The sequence below is a fragment of the Delphinus delphis genome, chromosome 3, assembly GCF_949987515.2.
Source record: "Delphinus delphis chromosome 3, mDelDel1.2, whole genome shotgun sequence".
Taxonomy (NCBI): Eukaryota; Metazoa; Chordata; class Mammalia; order Artiodactyla; family Delphinidae; genus Delphinus; species Delphinus delphis.
This window is the reverse complement of record NC_082685.1, coordinates 19,145,925-19,167,477: the sequence shown is the minus strand read 5'-3', so window position 1 is coordinate 19,167,477 and position 21,553 is coordinate 19,145,925. Positions and strand designations below refer to the sequence as shown.

Here is a 21,553-nt window from a genome sequence, read left to right as displayed (position 1 = left end):
TTTCTCTATCTTACCCCCTTCCTACTTTCAGAGTAGATAGTACTAAAATACTTTTAATTTATTGACTTAAATGGTACATGTAGGTGGGTGGGATTTTTTTTTGGTGGGAGAAGGGGTAGTATTTCAGAATAACTTAGGATATACTTTCCTGAAGATTCTGTAGCTACTTGTGTGAATTTAAGTGTAAGCTTACCTTTGACAATAAGGTGGTTATTTGATATTTTTGGTCTTTAATCAGGAAAGGTGGTAATAAAATCCATAATAACAGTGACAGATTGGCCAGTGACATCTCTTTGAAGCCAAATGTGACCATGATTTAAGAGGGATGTGCCTGTCATGGCCATTGGGAACCTTTCATTTGCTGTGTCCTCAGGGCTCAGGGGTCCTTGTGAACAAGGGTGTTTGCTGTGCTATTTCTGTGCTGTGGGGTTTTAGTGTTGGAAGGGAAATCCAGAATCAGTTCTCTAACCCCCTGCACAACAGTGAGGAAGCTGCAGCCCCTGACCCACATCAGGAAGGGAGCAGCAGAATTGCCCTCAGAGTGCTGTCACACTCGTGCAGATCTTACTCTTATAGTCGTGAACACCTTTGAGAGTCTGATGAAAACTGTGATCCTCTCCTTAGAAAAAGGCCATGAGCACAAAATTTTGCCAAACTTTCTGAGGAATCCTGAACCCTGGTGGATACCATGTTAAGAGCCCCTTTCTAGAAGCAGCTTCTAGATGCTTTGTGGTCTTAGAGGGAAGCAGAGCCTGAAGGAGAGTTCTGCTGGCCTTTTCTGCTCTTAGTGGTTCTGACACTTTTACATACAGATCTTGGGTATAAATAGGGACATTTTTACTCTGAGCCCCAGCACAAGTCAGTGTTCTTGTTCTGTGTCAAAAAGAGCATATAGAGTCTCAGTTCAGTGAAATGGATCATTTACAGTATTCCTTCCACATGGAACTTAGGTGCAGGGTAGGAACTATAGGCTTATAATACAGACTTCATAGAAACACAGATGTGATTAAATGAATCTCTTCATTTTAAAGAAGTAGTTCTGTGCTGAGCTTTGAAATAAATTCTTGGCTTTATTTTGTCTACACACTTAGATTTCATAGAGAGTGGGAATGGATGAAGAGGTTCTCTAGTTCATACTGCCATTCAGGGTAGGAATCAACCTGAAGAGGTTATCCAGCCTCTGCTCAGATGGTTTTAGTGAAGAGAATGCTCCTCCCACTGAATTTTTTGTAGTTTTGACTGTTAGAAAGTTCTTTCTTTAACTGAACCAAAACCTGGTTCCCACAACTTCCACCCATTGGTCCCACGTCTTTCCTTCTGGTGAAATAGAGTGAGTCTGATCCACCTTTATGAGACAGGCTTTAATACATTAGTTGGAAAAGTGAGCTCCAAGACTTCCCTTCTCTAGCTTAAACTCAAAGTTCTCCCAACCCTCTTTCATATGAAAAAGCCCCCAGAGCATCACCACCTCAGTGCACCCTAAGAACATGGGCCCAGAAGTGAACGTAGTATTTCAGATACAGCCTGAGCACACGCCCTCCAAACAAGGCCCCACTAATGAACACTGTCTCAGGTGGCCTTAGCTTTAACAGCCACATCACACTCACAGCCTGTAATCCAGCAAAATTACTGGATTTTGTGATGATGCAGTTAATCCTGATTCTGTCATTCTTCATAAGCATTCTGTCTGCCAGCTTGTGACATCCGTCAGTTTTATGAGCATGAACAGGCCTTCTGAAAATTTATCCACAAGGTGACTAATAACCTTGAGCGGCAGGATGGAGCCTTTAGGCAGACCCAGCAGTCACAGTGACAGGAGCCATGTGGCCAGCGCTTTGCCAGCCTCCTCTGTAGGGTTCTCAGCCCAATGGCTTGTCATTCAGCTCATGTGGAGTGTTACCTTGCCATGAGGTCAGGAAGAAGAATCTTAATGGACACCTCAAAGAAATCATGAAGACACTTCAGCAGGTGTCTCTGATGTACTTACTTCAAGAAAAGAAATGAGTTTGGCACCGGGCACTGGTTCTCAGAGTTCATTCTTTTATTTTCTCTTGGGAGGAGAAGGTGGTGAGCTCCATCTTCCCCTTCATGTCTACACCTTTGAGATCTTGTGGCCACTTAGAAATGCGACCAGTTGCTGTCTCAGTGTCCACAAGTGAGTGAGTGGGCAGGGGAGCAGGGTAGAAACAAGTGTTGGCCTTATTTTCTTTCCACGTGAATAAAGAAGTGATGTTTTGAAGTGCACGCAACTGTGATTCCACAAGGGGCCAAGCTGCCCTCCAGTAGCCTGTTGATTACAGAATTGTGTCCATCCAGCACAGTTTATCACCTTGAACATACCTTGCCTTTTTTCAGCTAATAGCAGTCAGGCTACTTTGTTTTTATTTTTGATTTTAATCTGGGCTAGAGTTGCATACAGAATTTCACTAATAGTTAAGTTTGTCCACCTCTCCACATTAAAGTTGATTTCTTGGGTGTTTTTAAGCAGCAAATTATCATACTAAAGATGCTATTTAAAAAAATAACTACTTGACCAGAACACTCAGCTGTACGTGTTTGTTCTCAGATATTCTCAAAGATGGCTCCCTAACGGTACTTGACAAAGGAATAGAATGCAGCAAGTGAAGGCCTGCCTCTTCCTCCCCTCACCCACCCTCCCTGCTCCCACAGGAGCTGACCCCCAGCCCCTTTCAGGAACTTCACTCCTACAATCATCTCTGTCCTGTGTCGTCACTCTCCCCACCTCTGCTCCATCACTTCCTACCTTTATGTCACCTGTGTTAAAAAGAAAAAGCTGCTTAACTTGAGTTGCTCCCCTTCACAACAGAAATGAAGAGCAGTCTATACTCATTCTCTCCACCTCCTCTCATCCCATCTGCTCCCTTTTTTAAATAAAAAAAGATATGTGTGAAAACACAATCAAGAATGAGAAACTAAACACAACATATTCCCCCATCCAGAGATGACCACTTGATACTTTATTGTATATCTGTCAGATAGTTTTCTATGGACACATACATATCTAGATGATTTTTTGTTTTGCTTTTTGCCCAAATGAGGTCACACTGTACATGCATTTTATAACCTACATTTTTCAGTTAATGGTCTCCAGCTGTCCATGTCGGTAAGTTTTCATCTGGTTTAATACCCAGGGCCTTGGGATTTCCCTAGTGTCCCCAAAGTCCTTTTACTAGTGTGTCCTGCCAGGATCTAGTTGAAGCTCTTGCATTCCTGGTATCTGGTTTCTGGTTGTCATGTTCTTAAGAATCTTTTAATCCTCCGTGACACCAGGATTGTCAGGCAGGTTGGCCTGCAGGATGTGTACTCTCTAGCTCTGTGTGGCTGCTTCCACGGGGTTGCATTGACCATGCTGTCCATCTCCAGTATTTCTTGGATCTGGAATGCATATCCAAAGGTTTGATAGATACACCCACATCTTTTGGTTATAATACATTTAAGTGATAGTGTGTTCTTTATATGAACTCACACCAGAAGACATTTCATATCTTTTTGACCCGCTGTCACCGATGCTAAAATTGACCTCTGGTTCGGATGATGCCAGTCCAATCCTCTGTCACACAGTCGTGTTTTTCTCATGACTAGAAAGTCATCCACGTGGGCTTACTTTGGCAGGGGCCTCATCCACCATATATCTCGTGCAGTTAACCCCAGATGATAATCCTTGCCATGAGCAGGAATTTTACAAGGGCTTAGTTCAGCCATCCCACTGACATCATTCGCTGTCACTCTGCTCTCAGGGAGAGCTTCCCAGATCAGCTCTGGCTGAAAGGCAGGCTCCACGTGTTGTTCCTTACCTTCAGCAACCATGCTCAGAGTAAGGTGTGGGTTCAATCCCTACCTCAAATGGTATCACAAGAAGGTTTATATTTCTGACTTTCTCTTTCTTTGAGTATTTCCAGTCATTCTTTTGGAGACTTAAATTGCTGTAACTGTGGCCAGGGAAGTTCCTTAAAGCTGATTCCTTCCAGTCCTTTCTACTGACTTCATTAAGTTTTTAACTTTTTATTTTGAAATAATTTCAGACTGACAGAAAAGTTGCAAAAATAGTCCAAAGGGTTCTTGTATACCTTTCCTCACCCCAGTTCCCCAAAGGTTAACATCTTACCACATGTGCTTGAACCTTCTCTGCATACATACAGCTATACATGCATGCATGCACATTTGCTTATATAGATGCATATGTTCCTGTATACACACATTTATGCTGGCATATAGTCACTAATATCCCCCCATTGATTGTTTTTACATGCAACCAGATTTTTTTTTTAACAAATTTATTTATTTATGGCTGCATTGGGTCTTTGTTGCTGTGCGTGGCCTTTCCCTAGTTGCGGTGAGTAGAGGCTACTCTTCATTGCAGTGCAGTCTTCTCACTGCGGTGGCTTCTCTTGTTGCAGAGCACGGGCTCTAGGCGCATGGGCTCAGTAGTTGTGGCTCGTGGCTCTAGAGCACATGCTCAGTAGTTGTGGCGCATGGGCTTAGTGGCTTCACAGCATGTGGGATCTTCCCAGACCAGGGCTCAAACCTGTGTGCCCTGCATTGGCAGGCAGATTCTTAACCACTGCGCCACGAGGGAAGTCCCCTAGACTTTTTTAGTGTCTGTAAACTCGTGTATAATGAGGTATATGCATGTACTTTAAAGACAAAGAAGTATACATAGACATATACATAAATACTTTATTAAATGTGGATATGTTAGTAGTGTTTATAATAGGCAGCATTCGTGTGGATAAATGTGTCCACATGACATCAGAGAAACCTACTAAAGAATCTGTGTGTGTGTGTGTGTGTGTGTGTGTGTGTGTGTGTGTGTGTGTGTGTAATGATTGACAGTACCCTGGGGAGAAATAACTTATAAAATGTAGTGGAAATTTGAATGCACTCCTCTCAGAAATTGACAGGTCAAGTAAGTGAAAAATTAGCAGAGATCTAGAAGACTGGAATGCCACAGTTATTAAACTTGGACTCATAGGGAATATTATACCCAATAGGCAAATTCCTTTTGATCACACATAGAATTTAAAGGAAATTGACTATACACCAGGCCACAGAGGACGCCTCAATAAATTCCAAAGTTAAAAATACACAACTTTTTCTGTGATAGTGCAATAAATTTCAAAATAAATTTGAAAAGATCTCACATATCTGGGAACTAAACAATACTCTAAAAGCAATCTAGGTGAAAGAGGAAATCATAAGAAAAATTATGAAATTCCTAAAAGTGCATGACCTCAGAAAAACACTGCATGCCAAATTTGACCCAGCTAAGGCTTAAATACATTTATGAAAAACAGGACAGTTTTTTTTTAATGAGTTCAATGTTCAAGTCAGGAGATTGACAAAAGAGCAACAGAGCAAGCCTAAAGACGGAAAAGGAGTAATAATAAAGATAAGGACAGGGACAAGAAACTAGAAAATAAAAATGAGAGAAAAAAATCAGCAAATCTGAAAGATTAATAAGCTAGATAAACTTCTAGAAATATGATCAAGAAATAATATGCAAGTGACAAAGTGGAAAAGGGAAGTTATTATAGACAGAAAATATACAGTATTCTAATAAATGTGATCATCTACAAGAAGTAGACAAATTTCTATAGATATATAAAGCACTGAAATTGTCTCAAGGAATGATGGTACTATGCACATCACACATACGAGCTTATTTAATCTTCTCAACAGTTCCATGAGGTCAGTATCATCTCCATCTTAAAGTCAGGGAAATGGAGGCAGGAAGAAAACATAAGCTCCCACAGCCAGAGAGCATGCAAAAACGGGGTCTGAGGCCAGAGGAGCGGGTGTGCTCTGGGTGGCCTCCAGAAAACTTGAGTGGATCAGTGGCTGTCAGAGAAAGTGAAATGGTAATCAAAGGGTACCCTCCCACCCCCAAATACTCTCCAGAAAAAATTAATCTTACAGATCAATTTTTACTCATTTTCAAGAAACAAACTAACTTATCCAAGATTTTAAAAGCCACCCAACTCAGTTTAGGAGGCTGGATTAATCTTGATTCCAAAATTGAATAAAGACAGATCAAGATTATGCCCTTTTCATAGATGCTAACTGAATCCAAGATTGTATTGTTTATTCACGAATGCAAGGGTGTTTATTGAAACTGTTTCAATAAATAACATATTTTTGTTTTGGTTTTAGACTCTCAGAAAACTAAATAGAAAAGAGCTTCCTTTGGGTAGTGGCAGGGCTTATTCTGGGAAGAGCAGGAGGCAGCAAATTTCAAACGCATGAGGGTGAGCTAGCAGAGAAGTGCAGGGTGTGACAGCCGTGAGGGGCCACCTTGGACCCATCAGACCAGGAAAGACTAAGGCAGTGTGGTGGTGGCAGTGAGAGGACTTGGGGCTTGTGTGTGCTGTGGGCCTGTGGAACGAGGCTGAGCCCTGCTGAGCATAGGCAGACAGCCTGGCCGAGGCTCTTCCCAAACCCACTGGTCTAGAAACAGCCCAGCAGCCTAGCTGGAGGCAGAAAGCCCCACTCCCCATGGACACACTGCCGCCTCTGCACAAAATCAAAATGCATCCTTCTACAGGACTATGTCGGAACTCCTCAGCTGGGCCAGGATGCTTCCCAGGGGTCCCCACTTCCAGGACCCCTCCTGTCCCCTCTTCCCCTCATGCAACTCCTTCATTTTCAGCAAACGCCTGCTGAGAGGCTCCCGTGTCCCATTAATAAGACACAAATACTTAATCCAGCTGAGCTGACAACTAAGGACAAGAAGTTGCCTGGGTAAAGGAGGCTCCAATCCTTTTGGCTCCATCTCCAACAGATAGCTCAGCAGTGGCTGTGATGGCCTAGAGGGGCTTCTGGCTTCCACTCTTGTCCAGCCACAGCCCGGCCTTTACCCCACACTGGAGTGAGCCTGCTACAATGCAGCTGTAACCACACGTCACTGCCTCTGTGGCAGCCTCTGTGGGTCCCACTTGACCAGATGGGTGTTAAACCTGGGCTCCACTGCCACATTGCTCACACACACTTTTACATGATCAAGGTTGCCAGCGTCACATTTGGGATATTTGGATGTCCTAAAACCACCTTCTGTGCTTTTTCTGCTGATAAATTCTAAACAATTGAAGGTCGGTAAACCATTTTGATGCTGTGATGCAGATTCCTGGGCCCCACACAGATCCTCTGAGTCCAAGGTCTTGGGCATCTGTGTTGTAAATGAGCTCCCAGGGAGGGTCCATAACACATCCACTCTGCCCAGTTGTGGGCCCTTCGGCGGGCAGCAGCTTGATCCTGACCTGCCTGCCTCCCACCCCGCCCCCAGGGCAGTTAATGGGAAGCATGCAGGGTTTGGGCCCCCGCCCTGTTGTGCCACCTGCATAAGTTGCCTGCCTTCTCCATGCCTCTCTTGCGGAATGGTGTCCGAGTTTCCCCTTACCACTATTGCAAATTACCACAAATAGTGGCTCAAAACAGTGCAAGTCTATTTTCTTACGGTTCTGTAGATCAGAAGTCTCACATGGGTCTCACTGAGCTTAAAGCAGGTGTCAGAAAGGCTGGTTCCTCCTACAGGTTCTAGGGGAGAATTCGTTTCCTTGCCTTTTCCAGCCTCTAGAGGCCACCCACATTCCTTGGCTCTTGGCCCCTTGCTCCATCTTCAAAACCAGCAGAGTAGCATCTGACCCTGCTTCCATACTCACATCTTTCTCTGACTCTTCTTCTGTCTCCCTCTTCTGCCTTTAAGCACCCATTGATTATATGGGGCTCACCCTGATAATCCAAGATAACGTCCCCATCTCAAAGTCCTAACTAAGTCACACCTGCAAAGTTCCTTTTACCGTGTAAGGTCACACATTCACTGGTTCTGGGGATTAGGACTTGGGCATCTGTGGGGGCCATTATTCTGCCCACCAAAAATGGGAGGGATCATCCTGTACCCTTTGGTTTTTTTTTGTTGTTGTTGTTGTTGTTTTTTTTTTTTGCGGTACGCGGGCCTCTCACTGTTGTGGCCTCTCCCGCCGCGGAGCACAGGCTCCGGACGCGCAGGCCCAGCGGCCATGGCCCACGGGCCCAGCCACTCCGCGGCACGTGGGATCCTCCCGGACCGGGGCACGAACCCGCGTCCCCTGCATCGGCAGGCGGACCCCCAACCACTGCGCCACCAGGGAAGCCCTACCCTTTGGTTTATTTTTGCGGTACGCGGGCCTCTCACTGTTGTGGCCTCTCCCATTGCAGAGCATAGGCTCCGGACACGCAGGCTCAGCGGCCATGGCTCACGGGCCCAGCCGCTCCACGGCGTGTGGGATCTTCCCAGACCGGGGCACGAACCCACATCCCCTGCACCGGCCGGCGGACTCTCAACCACTGCGCCACCAGGGAAGCCCCCACCCTGTACCCTTTTTAATAAGCATTTCTTGAAGTGTGACCCATCTTCTGCCTGCATCAGCATCACCTGGGGCTCTTGTTACAAGCACAGACTGTGGGGCCACCTAGACCCCTAAACCTGAGTCTTGATGGGGGTCTTGGGGCGCTGCCTCTCCTCATGTGCTCCAGGTGATTCCTAAGCACAGTGACATTTGACATCTTGGATAAATGAGATCTCAAGTTGTGGCAGGTGCCAAGGGCACTTAGGACGGAAGGGGAGGTTTATGCCATCAGTCCCCTGACAAGAACCTGGTGGGCCCATCATGTCACATACTTTCCCCTAAGCTTGGGAGCTGAGGACCCTCAGGAGGTGTTTTCCAGGCCTGCAGATTTAGGCTCTGCTGGACACTGCCCCCAGGACCCAATAATGCCTCCTCCGAACCTCAGTCTCTCCTTTGGGCCACTTTGGGCTCCTCATGCCACTGAACCAGTAGGCAGTGAAAGGAGTCAGCAGGGGTGGCCACCCCCAGCTATGCCACCTAGCTGGCAGAAGTGCTGCCTGCAGGCAAGGGGACTCTGGGAGGGGTGGGAAAGGGGGTGACCTGAGGGAATCTGAGTGTCCCACGGGGACCTGTAGCAGGCAAGTTTTGTACTCCGAGACTCAATCTCACCTGCTTGCATTCAGCACAGGTGGGTGGATGGCACTGTGCGTGTGCTGGGGTGGCCAGCCTCAAGCTCATGCTTTTCTGCCTCAGGAATTTTGCTTGTACACTCAGCCTTCATGCAGGAGCAACCTGGAAGTAGAGGGGACATGGATAAATTCTCTGCCCAGCAGGAGAATGCTGAGACACTTCCTGTACAGTTCCTTAAAGGGTCTAGGCCTTTATCAGCCATGACAGTAACCATCTGAACAATGCACCCTTTATGGGCTGTCCACCCTTCCCTATCTCACCCTCCCTCTTTTCCCCAGCTCCCTGGGATCCTCTCCTACATGAACCACCTGCACCTCATCTCCCGCCCCGCTTCCAGGGACCCCCCCCCCATCTGTAATGCCAGCCTTTGTCCTCAGCCAGCCAAGCCTGGAGCTTTGTGATGGGGACCAGACCTACACTCACCTCCCACACACATGCACCACACATGCCACACACTCACATATTACAAGCACACGCATACATGCATACACACTCTCTCTCTCCTCCCTGATCCCTGCCCAGACTCAGTGGATGGTCAGGGCCCTGGTCTATACACAGTCATTAAATGTGACTGTCTTAGTCCACTCAGGCTGCTGTACAAAGTACCACAGACCAGAAGGCTTATAAATAACAGAAATTTCTCTCTGACAGTTCTGCAGGCTGGAAGTCTGAGATCAGGGTACCAGCATGGTCAGGTTCTGGTGAGAGCCCTCTTTCAGGTTGCAGATGGCCACCTTCTCACTGTGTTCTCACATGGCAGAGGGAGCAAGGGAGCTCTGTGGGGTCCCTTTTATAAGGGTGATAATCCCATTCATGAGGGCTCTACCTTCATGACCTGTTCACCTCCCAAAGGCCCCACCGCCAAATACCTTGGGGCTTAGGATTTCAACATATGAACTGTGTTTTAATTGAGGTATAGTTGATTTACAATATTATATTAGTTTCAGGTGTACAACATAGTGATTCCAAATTTTTATAGATTATACTTCATTTAAAGTTATTATAAAGTATTGGTTATATTCCCTGTACTGTACGATATATCCTTGCAGTTCATTTATATGATACATAGTAGATTTTTTTTTTTTTTTTTTTTTGCGGTACGTGGGCCTCTCACTGTTGTGGCCTATCCCGTTGTGGAGCACAGGCTCCGGACGCGCAGGCTCAGCGGCCATGGCTCACGGGCCCAGCCGCTCCGCGGCATGTGGGATCTTCCCGAACCAGGGCACGAACCCGTGTCCCCTGCATCGGCAGGCGGACTCTCAACCACTGCGCCACCAGGGAAGCCCCATAGTAGATTTTTTAATTGAAGTATAGTTGATGTACAATATTATATAAGTTGCAGGTGTACAATATAGAGATTCACAATCAACATATGAATTTGAGTGGGACACGTTCAGTCCATAACGGTTACCCCCCACCAGTGGCTGGCCATGTGATGACTTTCCCCTGGAGATTTGCCCTCATAGTAAGTTTGCAGAGTTTTCACCAGAGCCAGCTCGGCTCAAGGAGCTGCTGGGAGGTGATGACTGCAGCACATGCTGTACCCTCAACACAGATCTGACCTCCGGGGCAGCGAGAGAGGATGAGTTTTCACCAGATCCAAGAATGGATGAGTTGTGGGTTTCACTAATAAAATGCACTGCCCAGAGGCCAAAATTGTCCTCACTGTTCTCTGATTATTGGTGCCGGTGCTTGGCAGCCCGCTTGGTGTCAGGCTCGTTCCTGAGTCACCTGCTCCAGCTGGGCCAAGAGTTGGGGCCGACATGTTGCAGAGGCCCTCACAGGCTCTGGCTACTGCCTGAGTGTCTACAGCAGCTGGGACCACAGGATCTCCTTCCTTCACCTATGAGGGCCTACCTCAGACTGCACCCACAGATCCAGCTGCCTCCAGATGTCCCCTAATAGCTCCCTGGCCCCGTAGTCTCAGCAAATCCCCCATCCACCCTGGCCAGACCCCAGCTGCCTCTGATTTCTCATACTTTCTCCTCATCTTCCCATCACCCAGTCCCCCAGCCCCCTGCCCCTGCCCCGGGTCTGTGCTTCTCAGATGTCCCCTGCCTGCCTCCCTCCCTCATGTGTACTTCAGTGCAGCAGCTCCAGCAGTGGCCTCCTCAGTGGACAAGGACCCCAGCCCCGCCATCCCAGTGTTGGGCTGGTGGGACAAATTCAGGTGGTCCCAGAGCCGTATGTGGGTGGGAGGTGCCATCTGGACCATGGGCAACCAAGGCAGTGACTGGGGCTGCTGGGAAAGGTCTCATGGGCGTCACGACCAGTACACCTCCGGCTAGAGGGGCTGCTGACAGATTTGAGGTGGAGCCCGCCCCTGGGCCACACGCAAAGAACAGAGTCCCAGCTCCTTACCCCCAGGAGGCCCCGACCTGACCCTGGCCCCTTCCGCCTGGGCTTCTGTACTCTCCCGCACCCTCTCCTACTCTCCAGGCACAACTGCCTCCTGTCTTTCTCACAAAAGAGGAGTGTAAGCTGGCCACAGGGTCTTTGCTCCTGCTATCCTCTCTGCTAAGAACAATGTTCCCACAGACCTTGTAGGGCTGACTCCTCCTTAGGGTCTCAGCCCAAACCCCATGTGTCAAGAGGGACCTTACCTGAGCCCTTCCATGTAAAGTAGCCCCGGACACACTCAAAGACCTCACCCTGTATTGGTGACTTCATGGCACTTAGGATTCTCTGAAATTATCATTTTTATTATTCTTTTGTTTGTGTGGTTAGTTTTCAGTCTCCTCTCCCTAAACTGTGGGCTCTGAAGTGGCAAGAACCCCATGTCCTGCTCGCTGTGGTATCCTAGTGTCCGGCATGGTGCAGAGCACACATAGGCCCTCAGGAAATATCCACCAGAGGTGTGTCCCAGGCGGGGCTGGGGCAGAGTAGACTGAGATGATAGCTCTCGGGATTGCTCACCCTCTGTCCCAACACCGGACACTCCGGGGACTAGTCCCTGGGCATATTCTGGAGTGGGAAGGTAGGCTGGGGCAGCACAGGCCAAAGGGACTTGATGGATGCAGGTAGGCTGGGGAGGGGCCCGGGAAAATGTGATGCCTGCATGGGGCCAGACCTCTCCCAGGGTCTAGCCACGGCACCTGCAGCCAGTGTCCGCCAAGCTGGGGACAGCTCAGAGCAGAACTCCCTGCTGGCCTTGAGGCTCGGCTGAAGGAGCTGCTGGGAGGTGGTGACTGCAGCACATGCTGTACTCTCAACACATACCTGACCTCCGGAGCAGCGAGACAGGATGCAGGAGACCTCAGGAGACATGGCCTTCTTCCCTGTCCCAGGCATAGCCCTGCCTCACTCAGGCAGTTGGAACATGTGCTGTGGCCACAAGCAAGTTCACAGGTTTCAGTTCCTCCACCACACCAAGCACTGCCCCAACTCCAAGCAGCCCCAACCCTGCACCCAGCATGACAGCAGTGCCTCAGTGGTCCCCAAGCCTTTGCTCACAGAGAGGGGTGGGGTGGGATAGGGAGAGACTGGCCCTCCTCCTCTGAGCTACAGTCTGTGAGGGGGCCCTGAAGTGCTGCTCGGGCCTCAGTGTGTCACGGGTGAGTGGGCCAGCTCTTCTGAGTCCTCTCATGCAGCCCTCTCTCCCTAGAACCCCAGCATGTCTCTGAGGCCTGACCTGAGGGTTTGGGGCATGGGGTGAGAATCAGAGAAGACCCACTGGCCTCAGGACTGGCCTTAGCGCCTAAGCCCTGAGGTGAATCTTTGTGCTGGGAACCTCCCCCAACCTGCCTCTGTTTCTTCTTCCCCTGCACCACAGCCTGGTCATCAGCACTGGTTTCAGGCATGACCCTCACTGGGACCAGCCTCTGGCCCTAGCCTTGTCACAAGGCCCTGCTGCTTCCCTGCCCAGCCCAACCAACCCACCTGCCCTAATACATCTATGAGCCCCAGGCAGATGCCTGCTGTCTCCAGGCCTCAGTTTTGCCAACTGTGCAAGATACTGGCTGGACTCTGTTGTTTTCATTTGTCCAGTCTCCTGGAAACAGCCCTTGGGGCATGCTAGAGCAGAGCCCTGCTCCATCATCAGGCTTAGCACAAGGGCTACTTCACCCTCAGCTCCAGGGAAGCAACACCCAGGCCTGTAACCCTCATTCTTCAGGTCTTTGGAAATAGCCAGAACTGGCCTCCTCAGAGCCCGTGTGGCAGCTCTGGGCTCTCTTGGGAATATCAGGCACGTGTGCTCTTTCTGAGGGTGTCAACCCAGGGCTGCTAGGGGCCATTCTGCCATAGAAGCTCTGGGAGATGGGAGAGGTGGATTCCTATTCATAATGTTTAAGCGTCTGCATCTAACTATTCCTGAAAGCAGAATACCTGGACTTTTAATGCTTCATGAGCCAATAAATTATTTTTGCTAAAGCTAGTTGGGTTGGGTGACCTGCCACATCTCCTCAGGCAGGTCCTGACTAAAGCAGAAGACAGCTATCCTGACCTCTACACTGGGGCAAACCAGGACACATTTAATGTCCAGGTGGAGCCAGCTGAGAAAGGTCACTGGATCTTGTTCAGGCGCCCTCCTCCATTCTAAAAGTGAAATAGCACACCGGTTATCCTCTTAGTTATCCTCTTAGTAGCCCAGTGTCTTCACAGTGGTGACCCACCCTCCCAGTGGGCCAGTTCCCGGGACCACCTCCCCTACAGAAGCCGCTTGGGGGTTGAGGAGCACTCTTCCCCACCCTTTGATGCCCACCCTGTGCCCACCAGACACAGGGGCACAGACAAACCACAGTTCAGTAGCCACCTCAGGAGCAGAGTCCAGAGGGGTGGCCAGAGCCTAGCCTTGAGGAAAAGAGATGAACCAGATTTTAGGGTGTCAGGGGTTTTCCAGGTGAGGGAGTCGGTGGGGGGGCAGTTCAGGTGCAGAGTCCAGCAGGAGCCATGCTGTGGCAGAGGGGGTTGGCATCTGATGCTTGTAGTGGGTCCCCCTCCACGGGGGTGGGAGGCGAGTCACAGCTGAGGGTTCTGAATGCAAGTCTGGACGTGTTGCCTTGACCCTGAGGCCTGCAGCAGAGGAGAGGCCTGGTGAGCAGGGACACCTCGGGTATGGGAGGCCTCAGGAGGGAATGGGAATGGGACCTCCCGGCAGGGGCTCCCGCAGCCCCTCCCCTCGCCCTGCCCGCCCTGCGCTTCCCCTTGCTGCCGCGAGGGGCCGCCGCGCCGCGCTGCTACAGGGCCGGCCGCCAGCGCAAGGCGGGCTGCGCCCAGGAGCCGCGCGGGCGGCAGGCAGCGGGCAGCGGCCCGGGTCCGCAGCGCCGCGGCTGGCAGCGGGCGCGGCGGGCGCTGCCCATGGGTCGGGCTCCGGGGTTGGGCGCACCGGGAGCCGGTGAGTTGGGCACGGCCGGGCGGGACACGGGCGCTGCGGGCAGGGGCTCTGGGAGGGGCTGCGGCGGCGGCGGGGCGCGAGTGCCTGGTAGGTCGCGACGCGGAGGTGCGGGGCTGCGAGCCTGACGGGACGGCGGGTGTCCGGGCCGCTGCGCGGGGACGCGCAGGGTTGACCTGGGGCACAAGTGGACGCGCGGGTGACAGTGCGCGTGGCCGGCCGGCCGGCCGGCCGTGAAGCCACGGCGCGCGGGAGTGTGCAGCCCTCGCGGCAGTGGTGGTGGAAGATGGGAGGGGCTGCGAGGCGCGCGGGGAGTGTGCCCCGAGGGGCGCGGGTGCGTGGGCAGGGGTGGCGACCGGGAGGGGACCGGCGGAGGGCACACCCCCAGCCGCCGTGGCTAGAGACCCGGCTGTGCCGCGCGCGCCCCTCCACTTGACTCGGCGCGAGCAGCAAGCTTCCTCAGTTGTTCGGGTGTCAGGAAAGAAAAGCCAGCCTGGACCCAAGGCCTCCCCAACACTAGACCTCAGTTTCCCGAGCTGCGAAATAGGAACAGTAAGGCTGACCTGCCGAGTGGTTGCGAAGAAGGGAAAGGGCCTTGTCTGTGGGAGAAGAGGGTGGTGTTGTCTCTGAAGCTGGGATCGGATTGAGGAAAGGATCAATGCTGCCGCCAGAGAGCTTGCAGGGACAGTGGGGTCAGCTCCGGGTTCTGGGTGTGTCCCTCACTCAGTGACGGCAGGCAGGGCCAGGGAACCCGTAGTCCACTCCTCTCTGTGTTCAGGTGGGGAAAGGGAGGCGGGGAGGGGAAGAGGCAAGGGGAGGCTCCCGACCCTGCCCCAGGCTCAGCGTGGGGAGAAATGTTGAAAAGACAGACAAGCCAGCTTGGGGTGGTGGAGAGGCTCACCCCTGCTCCCCCGCCCCTGCCTCCTGGGCCCCTGAGGCAGGTGTTCTGCTGAGCCTTAGGAGTCAGAGAAGTGTCCTGGGAAGATTTTCCTGCAGGGCAGGTGCTGTGTCCCCATCTTAGAGTTGAAGTAACCGAGGCTTAGAGAGGTGACAGGACTTATTCAAGGTCTCAGGACCATGAAGTGGCAAAGCGGGGGTTTCAACGGTGGTAGGACTGGTTCCAAAAGCCATACTCCAGCCACTGAGTCAGGGGAGTGGCTGGGGTTGTTGACTCACTCGCCTAGAGCATCCGTGGAGCTCCTACTGTATGGTATCTGCTCCTGGCCCCAGTGAGTGCTTACAAGCAGGTGTGGGAGAAGGAAGCTGAACAAGTAATCAAGGGAAAAACCAAGGTCATGGCAGAAGGTAAGTGGTAGGAAGAAAATAAAACCGGGTAATTAGGGTAGGGACTGGGGGAGGGGGGTGGGGAGCCTTATCCTGGTCAGGGACTGTGTCTCTGAGCAGTGACCACTGGCTGTGATGTGAACTCCCACAAAAAGATCTGAGGGTGCAAGGCCCCTGAAGCAGGCACAGGTGGTGGGTTGGAGGAGCTGGAACAGAGCCAGTTATGTGAGCTGTGGAGTTTGAATTTTCCTCTGGGTGCAGTGGGCAGACCCTGGAGGGTTTAAAGTTGTGAGTATTGAAAGGACTTCCCTGAGGTGGGTGGAGAGGACTGCAGGGGGCAGGAGAGGGAGCAGGGGTTTTCAAGGATGAGACAACTGGCTGCTGGATGTGGAGTCTGCCATCCTGGCAAGGCCAGGGGCATGAGAAGGGCAGGGTCTTCGGCAGGTGGTGGAGTTGTTAGCTGCGGTGGACAAGAGAGCCTGGTTTGGTCTCAAGCACTGCCCCACTTCCTGCATCCTTCTGGGCGCCAATCTCAGATCTCCCTGCACCCGGCAGGGGAAGGAGTACCTGCCTGCCCCGAATTTGTAGAGAAGAGATGCTGGCTGTTTGGGCTGGGTGTTCAGGTTGGTCTCTGCATCCTTTGACATGTTCCCATAAGTTTTTGAATATTATTCCAGCTCTCACTTGTACTTTGACTCAGACCTAGAGTCAGCCATTTCTCAAGAAGCCTTGGTGTCTTTCAGTGGGGCTTGGGAGTGGGGTTAGAAACCAGTATCTGGGCATTAGATGTGCTCATTGCTACCTTGGCGTCATTGGCTCTAGGCCTTCTCAGTGGACTGAGCCAAGAGCTCTTTCTTTAAAACTAAAAGTTAATGTTTCCATGTCCGTTCTCCCACAGTAAGAACCTGGTTCCCACAGAATATAAATATATGTAATAATTTGCTTAATCCTAGAATACACCCAGAATAGTTTCAGAATCACTACATCCAAACCACTACCAATCAAAATCTACCAGGTCAAGTTCAGGATTTCTTTGGCTGTTAAAGTCATCACTATGTGAGTATGTTCTCAATTTGATATACCATTAGTTTCATCTGTTTGTGTTTGCACACAGTTTGGTGGGTTTTTTTCCCTTTAGTCTTTATGATATACTTTTATTTTTTGAATATGTAAAACATTTGTTTTACATGGTCCAAAGGTCAAAACTAAAAAAAAGAAAAAGAAAAGAAGAAAAGCTGTACTTAGAAGTCTCAATCCCATCCCTGTTTCTTCCTTCTTGTTCCCATACCATGGGTAATCATTTGAAATCATTTCTGGTTTATTCTTGCTGGGTCTCTTTTGCAAAATAAGCCACTCATGCATTATTACAAAAGTTAGCATGTACATCTTTTTTGTGCCTTGGTTTTTTCAGTTAAAAATATCTTTTTACCAGTTCACAGAGACTTCCCTCATTCTTTTGTAGAGCCACATAGTACTCCATTCTGAGGCTGTTCCCTACTTATTCAACTGTCTTATGGATGGGCATTTGGTTTTTTTCAGGCCTTTGCTATTAAAAATAGTGGGGTAATGGATAACCTTGCCTATAGGTTGCTTGTGTTTGTGGAAGCATATTATTAATTCCAAGAAGGAAGAGTAAATAAATATTTATTTTGTTAACTATTCTCGATTCCCCTCTTCCCAAATTTTGCACTCCTACCAGCAAGGTATCACAGTGTCTATTTCTCCCACACCCTCGTGGATCTAAGAGCCAGTAAATAGTATTTCAGTGCATCTTAATTTACATTCCTATTATTATGAGTGAAATTAGACAGCTTTTCATTTGTTTACGAGTCATCTGAGTACCTTTTTCTGCGAATTGCCTGTCCATATATTTTGTCCATTTCCTTTTGCATTTGGGGAGATTCTTTAACTTGGATTTAAAAATTTGTTCAAAATACATATTAGAGATATTTATTTAGTGCTTTATCTTTGTTATATTGCAACTATTTCTCCCAGGGTTTTTTTAACTTGTTTATGGTGGGTTTTGCCATTAAAAGCTTTCTATTTTTAGATAGTTGATTTAATCATCCTTCATTTATTGCATCTAGATTTTGAATCCTAGTTAGAAAGGCTTTTCTCACACTCAGTTGTAATGGAATTCACCTATGTTTTCCAATACTCGTTTGGTTTTGTACTTAGTTTACAGATCCAATGTAATCTTTTTCCAAATGTCTATCCCTCTATCCCAACACGATTTATTTAAAAGGCCATCTTTTCTCCAAGTGATCTGAAATACACCTGTATCATATACTAAACATCCAAATGCAGTTGGACCTATTTCTGGGCTTTCTAGTCTGTCTCACACCTCTGTCCCATCATATGCTGGTCTCACACGTAGGAATTACAGTGTGTGTGTGTGTGTGTGTGTGTGTGTGTATGAACAGCAAGGAAGACTATCTACAACTATTGCAACAGAGGAAAGAGATTGAACTCAATACCCATTATTGTGTTTTGATATCTGGTAGGGCTAATCCTCCTTCCACTGCTTTTAATTTCAGGAATTTCCTAGCTATTCCAACATGTTGCTGGTATCTCTTGTTAGGATCGTATTAAATTTATGTATAACTTCAGGATAATTGATGTTTTTATGAAGTTGAGTCATCTTATCCAAAAACAAGGAATGTCTTCCTTTGTGTTCAAGACTATTTAACCTTTTACTTGTTCAAGACCACTTTCAGGAGCATTTAGAAGTTTTCTTCACATTCTTTGTCAGGTTTATTCATGAGTATTTTACCTTGTTTGTTGCTATTATAAAAGGTTTTTTTCCATTATATCTTGTAACTTCTTATTGTCTACGTGTATATTATTTTATATCTATCTACCTCATTAAATTTATTTTGTTGTTAGACTCTGTTAGATAGTTCATATATTCTGTCATGTGAAAATTGAAATAGTTTTACTTCTTTACTGATTTTTATGCATCTAATTGCTTTCTCTTATCTAATTAAATTAGCTAAAAACCTCTAATTCAGTATTAAATATTGGATATAATAGGGACTCTTACCTTGCTCTTGACCTTAGTAAAAAGACCTCTAATACTTATTCCACTAAGAAGGATGCTGACTTTAGGGTACGAATATATATATATGTATATATATATATATATGGAGTATCCATTAATTTCTATTTTATTGGGTGGTTTCTTAAAGTAAGGAATGGGTATAGATTTTTGTTGAAGACATCTGTGGAGACAATTATGATATTTCTCCTTAGCATAATTAATAAGATGAATGATATTAATGGATTTCCTAATATCAGGTCTGGGATGAGAGTGAGGCAAACAATAAGACACAAAATTTATTAATATCAATATTAAGCCATCTTTGCATTCATGGAATAGAAACCACTAGGCATGATATATTTTGATATGGTTGGATTAGCTATCTATTGCTCTATGGCTGTGTAATGCATTACCATAAATGTAGTGGCTTAAAATAACACACATATATCATCTCATAGTTTCTGTAGATTTGAAGTCCAGGCGTGGCTTAGCTGGGTTCCTGCTGGTGTTAGCCAGGACTGGGTTTTCATCCAGAGGCTTAACTAGGAATGGATTAGCTTTTCCACTCATATGGTTGTTAGCCAACTTCAGTTCTTTGTGGTTGCAGGACTGACAGCTTAAGTGTTTGCTGGTGGTTGGAGTCTGCTCTCAGCTTCTGGAGGCCACCCACAGTTCCTGGGGACCACCTGTGGTTCTTGCCACATGGGCTTCCCCAGCATGGCCTCTTTATCAGGCCAGCAAAGAGAGCCTCTAGAGTAAATTTGCTAGACAGAGTCCTGTGCAGGGGAATCAGGAGGTGATATCCCATCACTTTTTCTATATTCTGTTGGCTAGAGGAATGTCAAAGGTTCCATCCGCACCCAAGGCATGAATACCAGGAGATATAGGAATCATGGTCACCCTAGAGTCTGTCCACCACAATGGTGTTGGATTCTGTTTGCTAATATTTCTTTTTGCTAAAGTTTCCCCAGTCATCTCTTGGTTTGATAAAGCTTAGCTTCCAATGGGTTTTCCAGGAAGGGCTCATGAGTTCAATAGTCCCTGATTTCTTTCATGTTCAATATGTTTTCTGTAACCCTGATACTTGAATGATAGCTTGGCTGGTTATAGGATCCTGACCTACACTTTCTTTCCTTGAGTTTGTTAAAATGCTGCTCTGGATGGTATTTCTTACATGTTGTTGACAAGAAGTCTGAAATAAACATGCCTTCCTTCCCTTTGTGAGTGACTTGATCATTTTTCTTAGAGCTCCAAAGGATTATTTTTTTCTTTACCTTTAACGTCTAATCATTTTACTAGGAAAAGTCTTGGAGTTGAGCATTTGAGATGTTTTCTCAAGTATAAGTGGGGGCTTTGACTATGCAGAGTCAAGTCTTCTTTCATTTCCAGAAAGTTTTCTTGGATAATAATTTTAAATGTTAAAATTTTTTTCTTCCAGTAATATGTCTGTATGCTAGATCTTTTTTTTTTTTTTTTGCCTGTCTTCTATATCTATCACTTTCTTTATGGTTCTCTTCACTGCTGTTTTGTGGTTGTTTTCATTCATTTCCTCAATGAGCATTTAAAAAATTTTCAGTCAAATCTATTCTCCCTAAGAGAGCTTCTAATTTAGTGTTCAGTTCTGAGTTGATTTTGTCTTTCATTTTCTTTCCTGAGTTTGGGAAACTCTAGTTTCACGTTTACCTATTTTTTGGTCCGTATCAAATTTATACTTCAGATGTTATTTTTCATATATGAATCTTTTCTTAAGGCAGTTCAAGTTGGGGCATTATTAAATTGTTCCCCTGTGAATTGATTTGTGGGGAGAATGATTGTCATTCTTAAATGGTTGTCAACCTTAAATTGGTTTGTATGGGTATTGTCTGTTACCTTCTGTTAACTTAGAAATGTCTTTAGGTTACCTGGGACTGGTAATAATAAAATGAATGTAGGCAGGAGTTGGTCATATGGATAACATCAGGTTTCTTAGTTCAAGAATTCCCTCTTCTGTTGGTTTAGAGAAGCGCAGTATCCCTACTTGGTGTCTTTAAGGCTTTGGGATGGTTATGTGTCTTCTGTGTTTACTTTTGCTTCTGTAGGTCCTTGAATTTCCATGCTACTTCTTCCTATCTACTATCACCAAACCTCCAAGGGCCTCTACTTCAGAGCCACATCTCCTAGAAGCAGGACAGTTCCAAGACAGCCGCCTCTGGTCCCACACACTTTGTCCCCTTTCAATTCCCTAGTATTCAGTGCCTTGATCCCCCCTGGTCTCAGACCTGCTCTCAGAATTTCCCCATGCAGGTGGGACTTTCTCCTTCTGGTGTTATTTTTTCTAAGGTCTTGGACCTAGCTCCCTGCTCCTCTTTCCCACGTGGTCTCTGCCTGACCCTCAATACCAGCGGGCTCTGGAGCAGGCTCTGCAAGTTGGGTCTCTTTCATACCAATTTCAGGTAGGCAGCAGCCTGCCTCCTGATCATGTTCCAGGCCTGGGTGTGGGTGCTTTTATTTGCTCTTTTGGTTCATCTTTATGGAGAGGTTTGGATTTAGCTGATTGCTGTTAACTATGGGGGCCCAGAGATGTCCCCAAACTTTTTACTTGGAAAGCTTCATAAAGAATGATGTACTCTTCACCTAAATACCTCACTTGTTAATATCTTGGAGCATGTGCTTTATCTCATTGCTCATTACTTTTGCTGAACCATTGAAGAGTTAGTTACTGGAATCATGCCCTTTGCCTAAAGACATCAGCATCCCCTTAGAACAAGGATGTTCTCCTACAAAACCTCTATTCAGGTATCACACTCAAGAAACTTAACATTAACACGTTTCTCATAAACAGTCCATAGTCAGCTTTCAACAGTTGCCCCAGTGATGTTTTATGGG

General features: G+C 47.6%; 1 protein-coding gene across 4 annotated transcripts in view; it reads left to right on the top strand.

Annotated features, from left to right (window-relative positions):
- The first annotated feature begins 14,248 nt into the window (after positions 1-14,248).
- RASGEF1C (RasGEF domain family member 1C) overlaps positions 14,249-21,553 on the top strand; it is a 98,101-nt gene continuing 90,796 nt past the window's right edge. For 2 of the 4 annotated variants that reach the window (XM_060006753.1, XM_060006750.1), the window contains exon 1: positions 16,681-16,704. The gene's annotated coding sequence lies outside the window, so the exon portion shown is untranslated. Of the gene's footprint in view, positions 14,368-16,680; positions 16,705-21,553 lie in introns of those variants that run through there. The other 2 variants (XM_060006752.1, XM_060006751.1) reach the window with 2 other exon arrangements.